At 39.3% G+C, this 20,606-nt stretch overlaps 1 protein-coding gene across 2 annotated transcripts in view; it reads left to right on the forward strand.

Annotated features, from left to right (window-relative positions):
* Positions 1-714: 714 nt before the first annotated feature.
* LOC129168876 (homeobox protein PKNOX2-like) overlaps positions 715-20,606 on the forward strand; it is a 96,183-nt gene continuing 76,291 nt past the window's right edge. The window contains exon 1 of one of the 2 annotated variants that reach the window (XM_054754645.1): positions 715-784. The gene's annotated coding sequence lies outside the window, so the exon portion shown is untranslated. The remainder of the gene's footprint in view (positions 785-20,606) is intronic. The other variant, XM_054754641.1, reaches the window with a different exon arrangement.

Consider the following 20,606-nt stretch of genomic DNA (forward strand, 5'->3'; position numbering starts at 1 on the left):
GGACTAACCAATCGAATATGTTGTTACTCAGACAAGCTACTCTATCGTATCCAAGAGTCATATACGTCAAAATGAAATTAACGGTTACAAGACCGAATTCGCTATATATGTGATCAGAAAGAAACACTGTCCCCAAAGCCCAAAACAATATAATAATATATAAATATAACAATATCATCCATACAACATACATATTTGTATGTTAGTATCGACTCAATTACCCTTGGTATCAGTATGATCAATATTTGGATTTTTCGTGTCCAAACAAGTTGAAAAATATGACAAAAAGTTTAGTTCTTATTCGTTTTATTTAATACATAGCATGCCCGTTTACACTTGTCTAGAAAATTCGGAAGGTTGTATGTATTTGTGTACTGTATTTTAACATTTGCATATTTTCCATCTAAATTACACTTCCCTGTGTGTACTTTATAGCCCCACGTAATTCGTATGACACAAGCTAAATAAAGAAAATGCAGTTATTACAATCATATCAGTGACATGACTTCATTCATTCATACACTCCCACGTTACGGTTAATAAGCTACCATTTTTCTTAACATCATAAGGCAACTTCTTATTTCCACTGAGCCCGACAGACAAGTGTGCTCGTTTTTTCCCATGGACACGTGAAGGGATCATCGGCACTGTGTTGGGAAAAACCCGGGAGCAGACGCCGAGCAGGAGGTGGGAGGGGCTTGTGTGCTGTGACGTCACCGGCTGTGTGGAGGAGTATAGGCTGTGCTGTCAGCCCAGTGTCAGTCTGATGAAGATTGGCATGCAGGTAAGCTGTCATTCATTTTCAATGTCAGTGCTTGCTTTACCACTTGAGCGGCCTTTTCCCCCCCACTTCCCTCCCCGCCATTCCAAAAGGCAGGACATTGTTCATGGAGTCAAGACAGGCAGGCCGGAGTGAGAGAGGCTGGGAGGGAGGGAGGGAGAGAGAGGGAGGAGGAGGAAGGAGAGGAAGGGAGAGGAAAAGAGAGGGAAAGGAGGGAAGATGTGTTTTTGTACTGGACTCGTAGACAAGTGGATTTTTTTTTGTCTCTGTTTGGATTTCAATTTGCCGGTTTTGCCTTTGCGATGCATGTACGGAGGGTTCATTTGAGACCGCTTCTTTTGTGCAAATGGGAAAAATACACGTTAGTTTTAAATGCATTGTCGCGGATTGATCCGACACAGCATTATCGATCTTTTAAACAAGCAATTACTGCATTTGTTCTTGTTTGAAATAACGCTCGAATACACGCGTTCATTTTGACTGACAAACTTGTTCATTAAAAAAAAAACCCAGCTACGGTTGAAGGTATCGTTCAGTATTTCTTGTTTTTTTAACCAAATAAATGCCTCCACGAAATACACGACGATAACTTTGTGCTGTGACTTTACTGTGAAATGTTTTATTCCAATATAACTGCTGTCAGGTGGGTCTCCATTGTGTGTTTTCAGCTTATGAACAAGTACTTTTTTCATAGTAGTGCGCCATAGTGTTTATATTGAAGAAAAAGACGCTTTTTGGCAGCTTTTCTGAATTAAACGCTAAACTCATGGCTTCACTTGTGTGCTTTTTGGGTGAAATCTCCGCTAAATTATGTCAAAGGTTAAAATAAACTGCATGACGTTAGAACAGTTAGTTTCCTGGTTGAGTCGTACATCTGAGGACTTCCATACAAATATATAGTAATCTCCAATAGACACAACTATGGATTGAAAGACAGCCATTGACAAAACAACGAAAAACTTTCATCATTCACAGACATGCAGTGGTATACAATCATACACCGTGCAAGGTGCTGTCCACAGTTTATTCTTTAATCACATGATTTTTCCCCACGTCAGCTTAATTAAGTCATTTGTGGACTGATTATGTGCTTCCCCGAGAAATCACAGAAGCAATTTACACCACTTTAGCTCCTGCCGGCAGACACGTCTGACATCTGCAGAGTTCTGGTTATTAAGTGCTTTGATAGACACTTCAGCTACTACCTTTTAGACAATTGGAAATGATTGGCTGCCGTTTGTCAGTCTGGCCGTTCATTTTGGAAGGGACACTCAGAAACACAGGAGTTAAATAGAATCAGCCCATTGGTTCTGTGTATCAGATAAGGTGTATTCTGTGGTCGGACATGCAGGCGTATTTGAAGGTGCAAAATATTGGCTCACCGTTTGCATAGTCAGTGTTTCCCACAGGACTGCAATCTATCTGTGGCGCTGGGTCGCAAGGGGGGGTCTGACATCACTGTGATGATCATGATGTGATTCCAGCTACTATTTTATGTAACTGCCAACAGTTAATTGTAGTTTATTTACAAAGTACATCTCCACTCGGTCATTTGTCATTAAATACAGGCGTCATGTTTGAACAGAACACTTATAAAAATACTAAGAGGTGAAGAAAATATTCTTTGGTGAACTACTCAACATCAGCTACCGCTAGCATATGGGCTACCTGTTGGAGTGTGATAGCATCTCTGTGTAAAGCTGGACACACTACAACTCAGACACACATCTAGTGTTTTGAAGATAAGCCTTTAGTATTATAATGATAGCAAGAGAGCAAGATTGTCAAGTGACACTTTCAAAGTAAGTTAGCATGGATGTGATAGCCACTTTTAGCTCGCCTGTGATCTAGCTAGCGACCGCCAGAGAGACAGTGCAGATGGGTAAAAGACGCCACAAACTCGAATGAGACTGAAACGTGAGTGATCACACACGCCGGCATAGATAGGCTTCGCATGTGACAAGCCGTCGTCTATTGACTACACATTTTACCAACTATTTTTTTTATTTGCGAGATAATAAGGAACACAGTGAACGTCAACACAAGACGCTAGCTCATGCCGCGGCATGAGCAAGTGCCGATTCCGGTGCATGTCTTTCAAAAAGCGCAGGGAAACATTTTTATGATTTTTTTGGTTTGGTTTAATTTTATTTGAACTTGCATGCAGGTTACAATGGAAAACATCTCATGAATCATTTCACAGTTCCGCATGTCCAAAAGGAAAGCTTATTTAATCCTACCCCTCATCCGTTCCACATCTTGTGCAGTACATCTTCCTGCATTCCATGTAATATTATTCTATATAATAATCAGTGTAATAAAAAATAAAAACAAGCATGACAGAACAATGAATATAATAATCAACATAATAATAAATTAATAAGATCAAGGCAAGCATAATAAGGCAAGGTCAAGACTCTTCTGCCTTATGTTTAGCAAACATCAACTGCTAGTATTGTTTTTTTAATTTGCTCATCTTGGTACATTGTTTGAGTTCCTTGCTCAATCCGCTCCATAATTTAATCCCGCATACTGAAATGCTGTGGGTTTTCAGCGGTGTTCTTGCATGAAAGTGTTTTAAGTTTCATTTTCCTCTAAGATCATATTTCTCCTCTTTTATAGAGAAATACTGCATGACGTTTTTGGGTAACGAGTTATTGTTAACTTTATGCTTTATTTTAGCAGTTTGAAAATGTACTAAATCATCAAATTTTAAAAATAAAGGGTTTGTATGTTCTTTATACGCGTCATTATGAATTATCCTCACCGATCTTTTTTGCAGTACATTGAGTGAGTGAAGATTGCTTTTATAATTATTACCTCATATCTCCACACAATAAGTTAGATATGGTGATACTAAAGAACAGTAAAGAGTCTGGAGTGATTTTTGATCAGGAACAAATTTTGCCTTAGTCAATATTGAAGTATTTCTCGCCACCTTTTGCTGTATATTTTTGATATGAGATTTCCAACTCATTTTTTTTGTCTATTATAATCCCCAGAAATATATTTTCTTTCACTCTTTCAATATCCACTCTGTTTATTTGTTTTTGATTGTATGTATCCTTTCTGCTATTTCCAAATAGCTTTATTTTAGTTTTACTGAAGTTCAAGGATAATCTGTTTTTATCAAACCATGTCTTTAATATGAGCATTTCATCCTTGACCTTTTTAATTAGTTCTTGTGTGCTTTCCCCTGAACAAAAGGCAGTGGTATCATCCGCAAATAATACCAACTTTAAGTCCTTTGTCACTTTACAAATGTTGTTGATTATATAAATTGAACAGTTTTGGTCCCAATATTGACCCCTGGGGTACTCCACACGTGATATTTAAACTCGCAGATGCTTATTCTCCTAGCTTTACAAATTGCTTCCTGTTTGCTAGGTAGCTTTTAACCCAATTCAATACTAATCCTCTGATTCCATACCTTTCTAATTTTATTGTTAAAATATTGTGATGAATTGTATCGAAGGCTTTTGTAAGATCCATGAATACTTCAACTGCACACTTTCTGTGGTCTGTAGCATTAGTAATTTCCTCTGTGATTTCAATCAGTGCCATAGAAGTTGAAATGATAGCTCTGTATCCGTATTGACTACCTTCTAGTAATTCATTGTTATTAATGCATTTGTCCAACCTGTTATTAAATAGCTTCTCGATAATTTTATAAAATTGTTTAAATTGTTTTCAAACTAATTGTGGTCAATATGTACATAAATAATCAACTATACTATATATGTATAGTATCTATGTAGCATATGCAGTATATACATTCATACAATACATTACTTAACATTGTTTTCAAGTTAATTTTTAAGGTGTGTCAGCTTTTATTTTGTAGTAGCGGGCTGCCACGATCAATTACATGTAGCGGAAACCCTTGTATTGCTTTGCATGTACATTAGTATGTAATACCTGCATAGTCGGTGTGGTACAGTTACGATGTGTGTACCGTACGTGCTATTTTTGGTTGCACCGTGAGTGAGGGAGGCATTTGGGTCGCTAAGCTGCTGTTGGTTTGTAATGTGTGAGTAAGAGTGTACAGGTGAAGTTGATTTACTGCATATTAAGAAAACTCATGCAAGTTGAAGACAACTTTCTGTGCAGCTCGAGCTTAATGTTGGGCAAATAAGATGGATTTTTTTCCGATAAATGGCATTATTATGGAGATTATAGCCACAAAATAAAAAAAATAGTGATTTTGCGGGGTTGTGCGAGGTAAATTGTGAAAATGCTATAAACAGTAAACATATTTTGTTACTTATTCATTTTATCAAGCAATGAACAAAACTAGCTACCAACTGGCCAATGTTAAAAAAAAAAAAAAAAAAAAACTTGACGACAACATAAAAACAAAGCAATAATTTCTTAGTCATGTGTGAGGAATACATCTTACATTGCGGGCTTCTTTTTGCAATCAGATTGTGCGAGACGTGAGCTTCATTTCTGTAAATCAGGCTGGGAAAAAAAAGAGAGGCTGTTCAGAATTATTCATAAGCCTTTAGTCTGCTGGGTATCCTCAGCAGAGTGCGTTGACTTCTCTTCCAGGCCTGGGAGCGACGTGATGTGTTTAGTTCTTGTCAGTAGTTCACCAAAACCTTAAGACAATGTTGCCTTGCATGTTTTGGGCCTGTCTGGGCCCCCACAGGTCATGCCCACTAAGCCTGCTTGATCCGGATTGCTCTCAAGAGGAGACAGAGGCCTGTTTATACTGTCAGACAGCTCAGCTTCGGGACAGACTGCACACTTACCGTTGCTCATTCCGCAGCCAGTGTTGCATTGGCATGCTTCTAAGTAAGCCAACTGGGAGCGAGGTCGGAGGGAGATGGATTGGCTTGATTTATGCTCCAAGAAGCTCAAATTAATGATCCGCCATTTACTGGAAGGACACAGAGAAGGCATGAGTCTGATCACAGTATCCATCTGTTTATTTTCATATATTAAAAGCATTTTTTCCTCATTCTGCTATTTTAGTCTGAGCTTTGTGAACTCCCTGATGACAGTAAATGAGCAATTTGCACACTAAGTGTTAATGTATGCTATATAAGGCTGTAAGTCCCTTGTGTATCCTGTTTTTGAGTATAGCTTCATCAAATATAACGGCAAAGTTCTTAATTAATGAATTGCATTTGAATTGAATAATATTGTTTGACACAACAGGCGATGTTTTTCCGAATTAAATAGATTGTGGTTGGCGACTGAATGAACAACAGGACTGCAATCTATTTGTGGCGGTGGTGGGCTGTGGAGGGGAAGAGAATGGCTTCCCCTTTTGGCAAGTGGCCATGATGCATTTGCAAAAAGGCAAGTAAAAAACATGAAAAGCAAAACAAATAGGTTTAGAACTATAAATGAACTTGCTTTTTTTTGTTTTTGTTGTTTTGTTTAGGTGTGTCAAATTAAAGCACTACTTGAAGTCATAATTAGTGTGTTTTTGTAATAGCGTTTTTTAATCTCTAACTTTACTGTGTCTGTATGTTAGTAGTGTTTTTTTTAAATCCGTTTTTATGCGTTGGCCTGGTGCTTAAGTTGTTTGGAGTGGAAAACAATGTTCCGTCACACCCTGAAGTGGCTATTGATCGGCTGTCCATTGTGTTTCGGCTTGTTTAGCATCAGCTCATAGGCTTCCATTGTAGTTGGGAGGGCAAGGTGAGGAGCGGTGAAGAGATGTGAAAATGGAGCTGAGCTGCCTGCTAGTTGCTTTTTTGAAAATGAGTAGATGGGTCTGATTACTTGTTAAACATACCGACGCTTAAGTGACAAAACTGATACCTCCTGCTTCGTCTTCTTATTCTTTGGCAGACAAAGTGCGTTATAATGTGTGTATGAGCGAGAGCGAACAGGTAGCGCCAAATGAGTGCATTTGAAAAACTAATAATCAAACACTAGATTATCTATCTATCTATCTATCTATCTATCTATCTATCTATCTATCTATCTATCTATCTATCTATCTATCTATCTATCTATCTATCTAACTATTTATCTATCTAACTATCTATCTATCTATAACAGTATTCACAAGACTAGCTCATAAATTCAAGTTAGCTGTATTCAACGTTTTAAAGGACTTTTAGTAAACTCAGCTCTTTTTGCCAGACTTGGGCTAACTTGGCTCTAAACGGCATCATCTGGCTGTGTTCGGGCTTGTTAACATTAGCGCCGTGCTCCGTGGAAAGTGGATGAAAGGATGGATTAAAAGAGAAAGGTTTTAATTCCTATTAAAACCCAAATCAGTGACGCCACCCTGAAGCAGGGAAAGCAAATTCGCTGATGATTGTCTCGTTATTAGTCTCATAGACTTCCATTTAACACATGGAATTATATTTTTTAGCTCATTTACAATAACAATAATGACAACTATCAAATGTTAATGGTCAGTGAAAGTGAAGGAATTGTGGAGGTCTGATATTACCCGCTGTTGTGCAACACAAATAAAAGTATTTAAAGTATTTCTCCATCCATCCATCCATCCATCCATTCATTCCCTATTACGGTGAGCTGCAGCCTAACCTAGCTGACTTTGACAATCTAAGGTAGGGGTGTCCAAAGTGCAGACCAGGGGGCCACGGCTGTGTTTTTATTGGCCGCCACAGATTCTAAAAATATAGTTAAAACAGAAAACATTTTAAGAATCAGCAGTCATTTTATAAGAGAAAAATCAAACTATTAAGAGAAAAAAAACAATATTAAAAAAAGTAAAAAAAAAAAAAAAGTCAAAATCAGTAATCTAAAAGAAGTCGTAATTTTATGACAAGAAAAAATAACGTAATTTTAGTAGCATAACATTGAAACATTAAAGAGAGACATTTTGTAATCTCAAACCAAGCAACTAATAACGTTAGATTGTGGGAAAGTAAGAATGTTACACAAATATAAAGTCTAAATATTTTGGGAATAATTATGAGCAGAAGAAGAAAGTTAAAATTGTTTTAATAAATAAAAAAAAGGTAATACATAAAAAAACAGCAGAAATGGAAAAAAACAGCTGCAATTTTACGAGAATGAACCCTTAAGATTATGAGGAAAAGTAATGCCATTTTAGTAGCATAAAGTAGAAATATTAAAGAAAACATATACTTTTTAAAAGTTGTAATATTGTGAGGAACAAACAAACAAAACAGAACGTTTTAATTTGTGAAGAATTTGGTTGGGGAAAAGTTAGAATATTACGGGAATAAAGTGAAAATATAACAAGCAGAATTTACAGAATTTACAAAAATAATATTAAGAAGAGTTGAAGTATTTGGGCAATAAAACAGAAAAGAGCAAACGCCAACGTTCATAGTAATAATAGGCTTGTTCACCTACCCTGTATATCACAAAGCTGAGATGCATTTTTTTCTTTCAATATACTGTATATAACTTCATAGCATATCTACATGTGTTGCTTGGCCCTTGCATCCTTTCATTTTTCAGTATGTGGCCGTCACTGGAAAAATTTGGACACCACTGCTCTTAAACAAAGCCATGACATATGATTTATTTATTTTTTTAAAGAGCAGGACCCACACACGCAGCATTTATCATGGCTTAGAAAGTAGGCTATTTACACTCACTAATGTCCCTGACATCCACAGCATCTGAATAATTTCCTTTTGATGTCATTATGAAAACAATTAAAAGTTATTTCTAGATACCAGTAGTTATTATTCAAGGATCAAACACTAAATCAAATTAGCAACAGCTTATTATATATTCTGCATTAAAAGACTCATTGTGCCGTCAGATCTTATCTCTGGCGAAATGTAGATAATCCTAATAAATGAGCAGAGCTTCACACGCAGAAATATGAAGCCTGCCAGTAAATCCTGAATTTATTATATTTGAGAATCTTGGTAACAGCTGAGCTGGGTGAGGTTCAAAATATTTCAATTCAAGAGTAGATGATAGCTCAGGAAATCCCTGGCAAGCAGTGTGTAAGTCTGCTTTAGTGCTTCCCTCGAACACTCATAAATGCACAGGGTAACATGAAAATCTCTTCATCATCAAGAGTGCTGGCACACCTCTTAGCGAAATGTCTTCTTTTGCATGCAAATTGGGCACAATATAGGGACACGTACTATAAAGGCTGCAATGCCAACGCTTGTGCAAAAATACTAAGACTTACAAAAGCGTACGCACACCTGTACGCAATCTTCCTCTCATAATCACACCCTCGACACTACACTTTTACTTTTTCCTCCCATGGTTCCCATAGCGATGGATGCACTCACAAACACCGTCCTATAAAATCTGTGCTCCCTACTAGACACTCTTTTTCTGTGTTGACACTTTGGACTGTACTAAAACCATGTCCACACAAACAGATATTTAACCAAATAAATAAATGCACTTTTTCCCCAACTCTGGTGTTAAAAAAAATCTCCATCCACGCCAGTGGAGTTAAAAATAAAAATCTCTATCCACATAAAACATATTTGCCAACTGTCTTGCACATTTTGACCAATCAGAAGCCTGACAAAGCAACCATGATGACTTGGTCATGCGCTACAATGTCCCTGTTCATCAGCGTAGTGTTACAATTCATGTACAATGATGTGTATATTATCTTTAACTCAATCATTCCCAGCCTTTTTTCGAACCACAACCCGTTCATTAGCGGCCATTTTAGACGATTTTGACTGATCTTTCAAGCTACACAGAATATTGTGTTCTATGGCTATGTGAACATGGAACCTCGAAAGATTAGACTCCCGTCTCTCATCAGGAAAAAAAAGTTTCTTTGTACCTTGCTTCGTTCTTTAGTAATCAGCAGTAGAGCACAGGTAAGTTTCAGGAAAATACCGGTTCCCGACTAAAAAAAGGGAGAAAACTAACTTTTTGTGAAAAGATACATTTCAAGGATAACTTTCACTTTGACACAAATTTTTTGCTTATCCGACAGCTCATATATCAAAACAACTCTAGCACGACATGAACAACACAAAAAAATAGTTGTTTTACATCAAAATAACAATTTATTTACAAATATAACACCATCAACTATTTACAATTTTTACATTTGGAACTGAACTGCGTGTCCATGCATGTGCGCGCGTAACCTTCTGCTCGCCACACTCCTCCACGTTCTACCATTCAAATTCACAGGCAGAGCTCTTATCAAATGCACTTCTGCCACCTTGTGGCTGTTTTTATGGCTTAAAACTGCTCTAAAAGTGGCATCCATTAGTGTGCAGTTGTGTCATCGCCTCTTTTTGCCTCTCCCGCAAAACCCCCCCGCAAACGACGTATAAATACGTCTTTGGGATCGGGCGTTTGGTTTTCTAAAAAGGTATGGGTACATCTTTGGTATTGAAAGAGTTCAAATCAGTGCACACTTACAAGGAGCCTAGGAGACAACGTGAATGTTTCTTTGTTCTTTTAAATTGCACGTGCGCGACTTACGACACTCCTTGAGAAGTCTACCACTGCATGAAATGAAACCAGCACGCGTAAGACAATATGATAATTGCTCATGTTCTGTTGTTAAATAAGATTTAAATACACGCATTTTTGCACGCTTCATTTTGCAAGCGGACAGACAACTCTATTTACGGAGGATTGTATTCAGTAGGGCAGCATCGAACAATTATTTTCTCAATCGATTCTGCAATAAAAGGGAAAGAGACAACAATGTTGATCACTGTTTTCGAACGTCAAAACTGATGTGTGTGTGAAAATCTTGCTTTGTCTAAAAAACAAGGATAACAGGTCCGCTTTCTTTTCAGTCATTAATTGTTGCAGCTGCTAATGAATGTTCCCTCAGATCATTCCAGCCCAGGTTTAAAAACCTGGCAGGACAAGCTGAAGCTTGACAGTCATTTGCTGATGCCAACATGACATGCCAACACTGAGACAACTGCAAGGCTACTGTACAGTGGAACCCTGGTTAGCGGAATTTGTTCCAGAAGGTCCGACTCTAATTTAGACAAAAACATATTTGACTTACTTTTGAAAAGGACATATATCGCTCGTGAAACTTACAGAGGATAAGACGCCTTCTTTAAGGAGACTTTGGATGTGAGAGTACATTGGTGGAGCTCTTAAGTGAGTCAGTGAGAGAGCACTCGGCGAACCCGGTGTCTGAGGTTCCACTGAATATCATCATGCAAGTTTGACGTTATGATGTTCCGGACCGTTGCTTGAGGAATACCCTGATGTAGACCTTGTACATGCACAGAAAATCTTATTTTGTATGTCTTTTTTGAGCGAAATGGCCCAGGGTTTAAGTAGTTACATTTCCTGATTAACTGTCATTATCCTTCGAATACAAAAGAGTAGAAAGTGTTAGTTAGCGTTGCAGGCACATGTTGCTGATTTGTGTTGTGCCAAGTATGACTGGTGGTGCAAACTAACCACAATGGCAACATCTCTAATTTTAGTGTGGTTATACTTAATGACTCGGCAACACGTCTGATTTGTATGCGTGACCAATCCTTCAATCTGTGTCTTCTCTAATTTACTGCTGCTGAGGAGACTTTAATGCTTTGTTACATCTAAATTCATAATGGTCATGTGTAGCTTCCCATGTTGTTTTTTTTTTTTTTTAATTGTATTTTTTTACTCGGTATAGTCATATTTACTAGGAACATCTGGTAATGCAGTCGCATTGCTCAGTGAAGTACATTAAGAGATTTTAAGAGTTCTTTCCGCTACAAGGAATAATTACTTTTCCCATCTCTCTCAGCATAATTGGTTTGTACTCTTTTATCTTATCTATGTGCGCGTAACTACCACTATTATCAATTTGATTGTTTCATGCATAGTAAATGAACTGGAACTGTGTGTGGGGTGCAGTATTAGCATGTGTACTGGGATTAATGTTAAGAAAATTCCTAAAAAGTCATACATCCGCACGACGGAGGTTATTCTTTTGTGTCTGCGCATTCGCAGAGGTGTGATGTGATTTCATGTTGATCAGACAGCGGCTCAGATGAGGAAGAGGAGGAACTAATGTGAGACACAAAACCATTTTGCCACTTGACTTTGACGGCTGTCCCGTCCAACTGACAGACGCTTACTCACCGCTTCTCTACTTTTTCTGAACTGTTTGGCTTTTATGTTCCGTAAACATTAACTTTTAATCTTTCAAATAAGCAATAAGTGCAGATGGAGTATAATTGAAGGCTGTTCCAAACCACTTGAACTGCAGGCGTCCTGCATAGTTGCAAAGGAAGAAAGGATGAAAGGAGACAGTCAGGACCAAAGGTCGACTGACCTTGAGTATAAAAGTCACATTTTGGTAAGGGGGGCTCAGTTGCGGTCAGTTTGCATCCAATCATCATGAGTGTGAATGTGCCTTTTCTCAACAGCAGAGTGATTTTTAAGAACAGGAATTGAGTGGACAAGTTTGAATTTATTTGGGAATTTGGCGTGTGAGTCATTTACACACTCAAAAGTATACATACGGGCTCAAATTAGGGATGCTCCGATAGGTCGGACGATTTCCGTAAAAAACACGTGATCGGCATATGCCGATCAATGACTTTCGAAGCCGATCACAAAAACCAATCGTCGTGCGGCGGTCCGACATGACAATTCATGTCATGGCTACACAAACATGACATGAATGTGTATGTGCGCTGTGTCACGTAGGGTTGACAACACCCGTACTGAGCCGACAAGGAACGCACTTTGTCCCGTATTGCTGCCAGAATCAACACTAGTCTGTAAAACCTTGTGGTAGCGGCGCGACTGACAATATAGCTAAGCTAATATCCAACAACCAAAAAAAAACAGAGGACTAAGTCATATAAAATAAGTAAAAATTATGGTTCAAACTATCCATCCATCCATCTTGCCATCTTGGTTCAAACTATTAAAAAGGAAAATAAGTAAAATAATGAATATAAAATAAATCATTGGCAAACGGACTTTCACTTGTATAGCACTTTTCTACCTTTAAGGTACTCAAAGCACTTTGACACTGTTAACACTTTTACCTACTGAAGATGCAGCATTGGGAGCAACTGGGGGTTCGGGATCTTGCCCAAAGATACTTTGACATGATCATGGGAGAACAGAGGATCGAACCTCCAACCTTCAGGTTAGGAGACGACTACTCTAGCACCTGAGCCATGCCGCCCCAAATCATGAATTATTAAGAATTATTAAGCCAAGCCAATTATTAAGAACTACTATAAGAATGAAAACAAATTCACAGTTACTTTAACATTTTATCATTAAAATACTGAAAATGTAAATAACGCTTCAAAAAATGCATCCGACATTGACATAGTGCCTCATTCACAAGTTTTTGTTAGGACACAATACCATGTATACTGCCTCCCCCGTTGGTCTGTTCCGTTTTTTTTGCTCAGAACCTTTCCTGTCTTTTGAAAGGACTATCTGCCGGTACAGAAGTGGCAGTAATTCCTACGTACTGTATCTCACTGCTGGTTTGCTTTTCTATTTGTGAAGAATTCATTTATTTGATAACCATGTTGAATTTGAACAACTCTTAACAGCAACAGTGCTGAGTGCCGCTTAAAGCTTCACATTTTCATCCCTCTGTACCTGGATCATGCCTGATGGCAGCACCGAAGGACACGTCCAGCGATGTCTGTCTTGCCTTAGCAACACCTGACACTGTGCCCTGACAGCTCTCCTCTTCTGTCCGCCTCTCAATTGTTGTACTCAGTGTTGACGTGTTTAATAACATTGGTTGTGTTGCCACAACTCCTTACTGTTTTTTGACAAATACCACACACAGTGTCTTGGCTGTGTGTGGATGGGTCCGTTTACGATCGGCCATTGTTTCAACAGCCTGCCTGACTGACTGAGCAGTGTGTCGCTGCGGAGGCAGAAGAAAACTTAGTTCCCACCAACCGCATATCATTTAGACAAGATCTAAATAATTTAGTTCGTTTCCACTGTGTTCCTGTTAATGATATTCATTACCTCAAATGACAGAAGTATCAGAAGTATCGAGATTTTGATTTGAGAATCGATTTTACATGATTTCAGTTTTGATCCGCACATCACTAACAAAAAACAAGGTTTCACTGGACTTGGTTAACTGTATTTACAGTGTAACAATTATTTTCATTTGTAAAAATTGGTCGACTTTTCTGTTGTTCTGAATATTGGCTGATACACAGAGTGATGTTAAGCATTTTTAATGCTGCCAAAAAAAACCCCAACTACTAGCTGCAGTCAAGCTTACACTTGCACGCATTTTGCCTCCGCATTGTCCCCGCAACACATGTCATTTATTTATTTATTTATGAAGACTAGTTTGTATGTGACGAAGACGCTCGCATCTTCTTCTGCTATGGAACGCACATGTAAACAAGGTGGCTGCGGCACTCCGTCGCGGAAGAAGATGCGAGCGTCTTCGTCACATCCACAAGAATGGACAGGCGACAGCCACTACCTGGAACTACGTTCTTCATCACCGAAATCTGACCAGAACTGGACTTAGGAGACCCAGACCTGTTGATGGACTACACTGCTGATGTGGATGGCATACAACTTCATGTTAAAAAATCCCAACTATGCCTTTAAGAGCTGCGCTAGACAGTGGGTTGACAGGCCGGGGCTGCTCAACTTAACTGTCATTTGATGGGGATGTGTGGTGGCGGAGTCCATGTATGTGTGTTTTTTCTTTGGGTACTCCAGCTTCTGCCCATGTCCCAAAAATATGCATGTTCAACTAGTTTGAGGTCACAAATTGTCCACAGATGAGAGTGTGAATGGTTGTTTGTGTATACGTGCCCTGTGATTTACTGGTGACCAGTCCAGGGTGTACCCCGCCTCTTGCCCAAAACCAGCTGGCATAGACTCCAGCTCACCCGTGACCGGAATGTGGTAAAGATAAGGAATGAATGGATAATAAACAATTGAATCAAAGAGAAGAAAGGTAGCGGTTCAGCACCGACAGACACACCTCCCACTCACTGTGTAGCTTGGTAAAGGTTCATCTCCAAAGACTGATGACAGCTCTGTGCTAAAATGAGTTACAAACAGCTGCCAAGTCAGCATGTGGGTAAATATGGCAGCTTGGAGTTGGAACAATGTCATGTGCGCAATGTGACAAAGCTTTCGAACTTCCCCTCCCATAAACCGCTTGACTCTGGTCAATGTCTTGATGCATCTGTGGCAAGCGTGTACCCATCTGCCTGCTGGCACTGCTTTGACATGCCACAGTGTCAGTGTGGTGCAAATGTGAGTTGGGAATCCGATAGTGTTGGCTGCCATTTGGATTGTTTATTTAGCTTTATAAGAAAATATTTAAAACGGAGAGGCAGCAAGGTCAAGCCATCTCCAAGGTAAATCAATGCGGACACTTGAACGCTACATACTGTATTCTTTTGAAGTGATTGAAGTTATTGCAGTTATCTTGTGATAACAGGATCTACGGTAGGATGACAATATGAATTCCTTTTCATTGTCTCATTTAGAGGTTGCTGTGAATAGTGACCTTCATAGAAAAAAAATAAAGGTTTTAATTAGTATTTGACTGATTGGGAAAAAGTAGATTTCACATCATCATTATTTTGGGGCTAGATCAATTTAAATCAGTTTAAATAAACAGTTAACCAATTCAATCATGTGAGGGAGCAATATGTTTATTTATTTACTTACTGTCTACGCCAGGGCTCCTCAAATACATTTGTCCAAGGGCCAGAATTTTTCTCGGCAGACACTGTCAGGGCCAGATGGTATCTTTAACAAAAAAAAAAGAAAAAGAAAAAATATTTCTATGGAGATATTGTACCAGGGGTGTTCAAAGTACATTCTAAAAATATAATTTAACACGGAAACGAGACTCTAAATTAACCATAGACGTGAATGTGAGTGTACCCCGCCTCTTGCCCAGCAGGGACAACGTGAAAAACGGGAATAGCATAATTTTAGTTGCATAAATTGAAATATTAAAGGGGACCTATTATACTCATTTTCGGGACTTTGTATTGAGTTCTGGACTCCTATAGAGCAACTACACACGATAACCCGCACAGAAAGCTTTCTAGATCTTCCAGACTCTGCACCTCTCCCTGCAGTGCTTCCTGCCTCCCGCTCAAACGGTCTCTGTAATTTACTCCACCCCGGCCCTTTTCCAGGTACGCCTCCCGCCGACGCCACTCCGCTGTGATTGGTCACACTCCCAAGCGCTCCCGAGGACTTCCGTACAGCTGCCGAACCTCTTTTGTCCGATTGCTTCCAGAAAATAAACACAGTTAGGACACTGATAAACTGTTGCTTACAGCTTGTTCTTCTGACACTTCAACACGACCAAGTAACGTCGGAAAAACGTCGGACTTCAGCAACAGTTTGGCGAATAGTACAGCTTTGTATTGGCCCATGTTCACAAAACAGTCCCGTGTGAAGTGCCATCGACAGATGAGCATATTTTTCTCTTGCTGGCCGGGAATCAGCAACCAAAACCACTTCTGCCTGATGCTTGCCTCTTTAGGCACACCCGAGCAAACATTTCCTTGGGGCCATTGCTCGCCGAACACTGTGAACAGAGCGAAGCAGAGCGGGGGTGCTGGGCATGCCCATATAAGGAAGTCCGGGTTGCGTTGACGTCAATGGAACTTGGTGTATTAAGCAGAACTCTGAAAAACACAGCGGAGAGCCGTCTAAAAGAGGAAAAGCAAATAGGTCCTCTTTAAGGTTATTTTATTAAAGTTGTAATATTATGAAAAACAAAACAACAAAAAGTTGTAATTTTTGGAAAAATAGATTGCGGAAAAAGTTACAAAATAAAGTCAAAATCAGGGCTGGGCGATACATCGATATTTTAAAAATATCGATATTTCTTTTAAGCACGATTTCAAAAACAAACATCGTTCATATCGATATAGACTAGATTTGCGCTATTCTCTTGTATCTTGACACGGAGGTCTGTCTCATACATCACTGCTGTGTGTGTCAGCGCTCCTTGGTGGGGCTGCTGCCCCGCCCCTTTTTGTGGTCTGTGTTAGATCTGGCGACATTCCAAACCCGCTTGCCAACATATTTTCTCAAAAGCGATTAGTGACGAATCTTGGTACTTTTTGTGGCGTGTGAGTTTACTGGTATTTGGCAACATAAAAGTGAGAGTAAAGCCCCTGCTGCACACTGCATAGCAGAGATCCACGCATCCTCGGGGCACGACGCCACCGGTGTAGATCCCAGAGTTTTACAGAGTGGGATCTCAAACGAAAATGTTTCTTAATCTTCATTAAATGACTACTCAGTACACTCAAGCCTCATTCGTACTCGGTCACTTATCTGGCACTTATCTTTTTATTTTGATGAAGGGATGGCCAATTTCAATTTCAGGCCTATAAAAAAATGACTTTGAACACCACTTCCCATTTTTGGGAAAGCAGATTAATGTAAATGTTGCCTTTAAATATGAAAGGATAGTAAACCAGCCTACCCATATACAGTACATACCTAGCATATCATGCTGCTTCATTTAGTCATAGAATTTAATGATGAATGGAACGTCTTTGCTAGGTTTTTATGGAAAACAGACTGGAGGAACCTTTTTGTATGCTCAGTTGATCCTAACTCATCCGGACATGGGTATTTTTAGCAATGGATTCCTGTTTGTCTTTCCTCTGCTGTTCATAAGGGACTCTCATATTATTTGAAATAGTTGAATCTTTGTCAAAATATCAGGCAAAAGTCAGTTTGCGGCATTAGAGAGAAAACAATGTCACGCTGAAACTTAAGAGAGCCATGTTTAAGTTTGTAACATGTTTTGACTGGCACAGCTGCCTTTTCAGCTGCAGGCTTGTTAAATGTTGGACTTATCCCCGTGGTGATGCTGCACTGGCTCTGGTTACGATCCCTGTGGGATACCTGCTATAGAGCCACGTCATGGAATTAGCGTTAGTGGGCTAATGTATGGCACCCAACATAAAACATAACACATTTCCTTCAGTTTAGCTTTTTCTACTTTCATGCTCAAATACTAGATAGGACAGCTCAAGTCCTACCAAGTCATAAGTCATGAGCATGAACTGATGAGGCCTGCTCGGACAAGAGGCGAAATGTGTTCTAAGACAACCTGAACAGTCTGGTTGCGATGACCTGGATGAATGAGAATATTCACAGGCACCTACTTCTACAGGGCACATATCCTGTTTGTTGAAAGAACCCACATATCCCTGATTGTTGCACATCCTGCTGGTCAGAGATCTGTGGCACATCCAGCTGCCAAACATGCCGTTTTTTTTAGCATGTATTGTATGAGGTTTTTTTTTGTTTTTTTTTCACCAGTAAATAGGAGTTTTAAGTGTGAGGCTGCTCGGTTGGTTGTCAATACGCGTGGGTGATTCTTGTGAATTTAAGAGCATGACTTACAGTTGCATTATATTGCAAAATTAATTACTTGCCTCCCTCACATGTGCTCCTGAATCTTAGAGCAATAAAAACCTGTCTTTGTTTTATTGAGGTGGTATTTTGGCATAATGTTCTTTTCACTGTTAGTACGGAGTCTGTGCATGCCAATTGGGCTTGCTGTTGTCATAGCAACATGAACCACTAAATCTCTGTGCAGCTGTTGTTATGGAGGTCTTGAACAACTGGGGCTATGGTTGCAGATAGTGTGGGAAAACTGTCTTTTGGTCCTCTTTTTCCACCTTGACCCCCGCATTTTTTTATTTTTATAAAGACATCCATCTAGAGATGCCTTTTCACTTCAAGAGCCTACCAATGATCATACAGGAATATACGGAAAGCTGAGGAAGGAAGTTGTGAATCTCGCCTGCTTGTGCGTACACTGTAAAAAACAAAAACAACAAAAAAAAATCAAATGAGGATGCTTATTGAACTATTCCTGTGAGGGAATGTTAAGCATTGTGCATCAATAAAACAATCAATTTACAAGAAGCCCAAATGTCCACATCCAATTTACCTACTAAATAAAGCACAAAAACTCAGCGAGCAAAGTCACATTCTCACACTGTTAAAATGTGAAACTTGTAAAATGACAGCATGGATTTCGGTGTTCTGTATGTGTTCTGTATGTTTTTGTGTATATGGGCATATGCCAATATAGTGCTTTTTCATAGAAATTGGCCGATACTGATTGGTGGCCGATCACTCGGAGCACCCGATTTTATTGTATTTACACAATGTCATGTCGTTTCTTGCCTCTCCATGGTCGTTTGCTATTTCTCATCTGCTCTCTGTATTGCGCATGAAGGAGAAATAATATTAATTAAATGATACGTCTTATTACAGCACAGATGTAGTGATTATGTTTTTTGCAATAAGATGTGTGACTGTTAATATCTGTGAAATAAGTGCTTTTATAAGTAAATGCAATAATGCGGGTAAATATAACTGGAATGTCAATTTTTTTAAATACTATTGTCACAAGTGAATAATTTGGAGTTTCTTTTCCAATGTACTTCGATTTGTGTGATCTACATCTTCAGGGCAGCAAGACTTGGGTGAATGAGTGATGGTCTCCCAACTTAAAGGTTGTTCGCTCTATCCCTAGCCCACCTGAAGCCTTGTTCAAGTATCCTTTAGCAAGATAATGAACCGCCAGTGATGCACTATCAGTGTGTGAATGTCTTTTCATGGCAAATATTCCATTAGCCGGTGTTTATCAAATATTCATTTATTTGTGGCAGCCGCCTCTAGTAAATTTGGACCACCACAGTTACGGTAAGTAATAAAATTTGGCATTCCCTGAGTCTGACTTTTTGAAAATCTCCACTCTGGCCTTCATAGACTTATTGTCCATTACTGATTGTAGAATGACCTTCTACACATATGTGGATGCTGATGGGCAGTTTTCAGGAATGGTAATGTTTCCTCTGTGGCTTCTGGAAGGAACATGGTGATTAGACCCAGCCCCCTGGGTGGAGCCCCTTGCTGCAGAGGCTCCTGATCTGATTTACTTTGACGTCAACAGGAAGGTCAGCTGGGTCCCAAAGGTGCCATACAGAGTAGGTGAATGGTGTGTGGCAGGCTTTGGTATGGAGACGCTCCTATTGGGTCCCAGACAGAACTTGAGAGATATCTGAGGGGGGGAAGGGCCTTTTAAGCTTAGAGGGGCTTTTGGGATGAATTACTAGGCGGCTAAAATGTTTTCTTTGTGGCTGAAAGAAACCCAAGAAATGTTCTTATCCAAATCTCCCCAAGCACTGAGAGAGCTTTTTGGCAATGAAACTGAAGCTACATGCTAGAGACTTTCTTGTTTTCATGGCTTTTTATTGTGATTTTATTATCAATAATATAACCTATGTTCTTTCATAAATACATTTCTTTCAGCAATAGCCATTGTTCTTGTGAATGTATGCTCTATATTGTAAGCTGAGCTAGTGCCTTCTGTCATTTTGTCCAGGAAGGTGTGCTCATTCGGTCTTCTTTTAACACATACATTAAAATTAGTTGTTGAGAATGACAGGGAAACCTCTAAAGTCAAATGACCCTGAAGTTGTTCAGCTTGGACTGCAACCACATTATTCGGAAGATAAACGTCTCAAAGGTTGCTAAAAACCTGGAGGCCACTTTGCATTACAGGTAACCCATGGTATGGTCAGTATATTGTATTCTAAACTATAAAGGTTTTGCGTTATAGGTGACAAAGCAAATTAGAGTAATACATAATATATGTAATTAAAAAGAACAAACAATAAGCAGTGGGCTAAAAGTGGCCCATGGATCGCACTTTGGACACCCCTGGTTTGCAGTGTTTGTTTTTAGAAAGGTGCAAGTGCAACAGTCAGACTGTGAACAGGGTAATGATGATTATTATTAGTAAAGCTCCTTGCCTGAAGTGCACCATTCTCATTTCTACTGAACAATGGCAGCATGCTGCTTTCATCTTATGCACTCATCTTTGTCCGTTTAGGGAGGTGAAGTGTTCAAAAACAGGTGCACC

This window comes from Dunckerocampus dactyliophorus, chromosome 16 (genome assembly GCF_027744805.1).
Source record: "Dunckerocampus dactyliophorus isolate RoL2022-P2 chromosome 16, RoL_Ddac_1.1, whole genome shotgun sequence".
NCBI lineage: Eukaryota > Metazoa > Chordata > Actinopteri > Syngnathiformes > Syngnathidae > Dunckerocampus > Dunckerocampus dactyliophorus.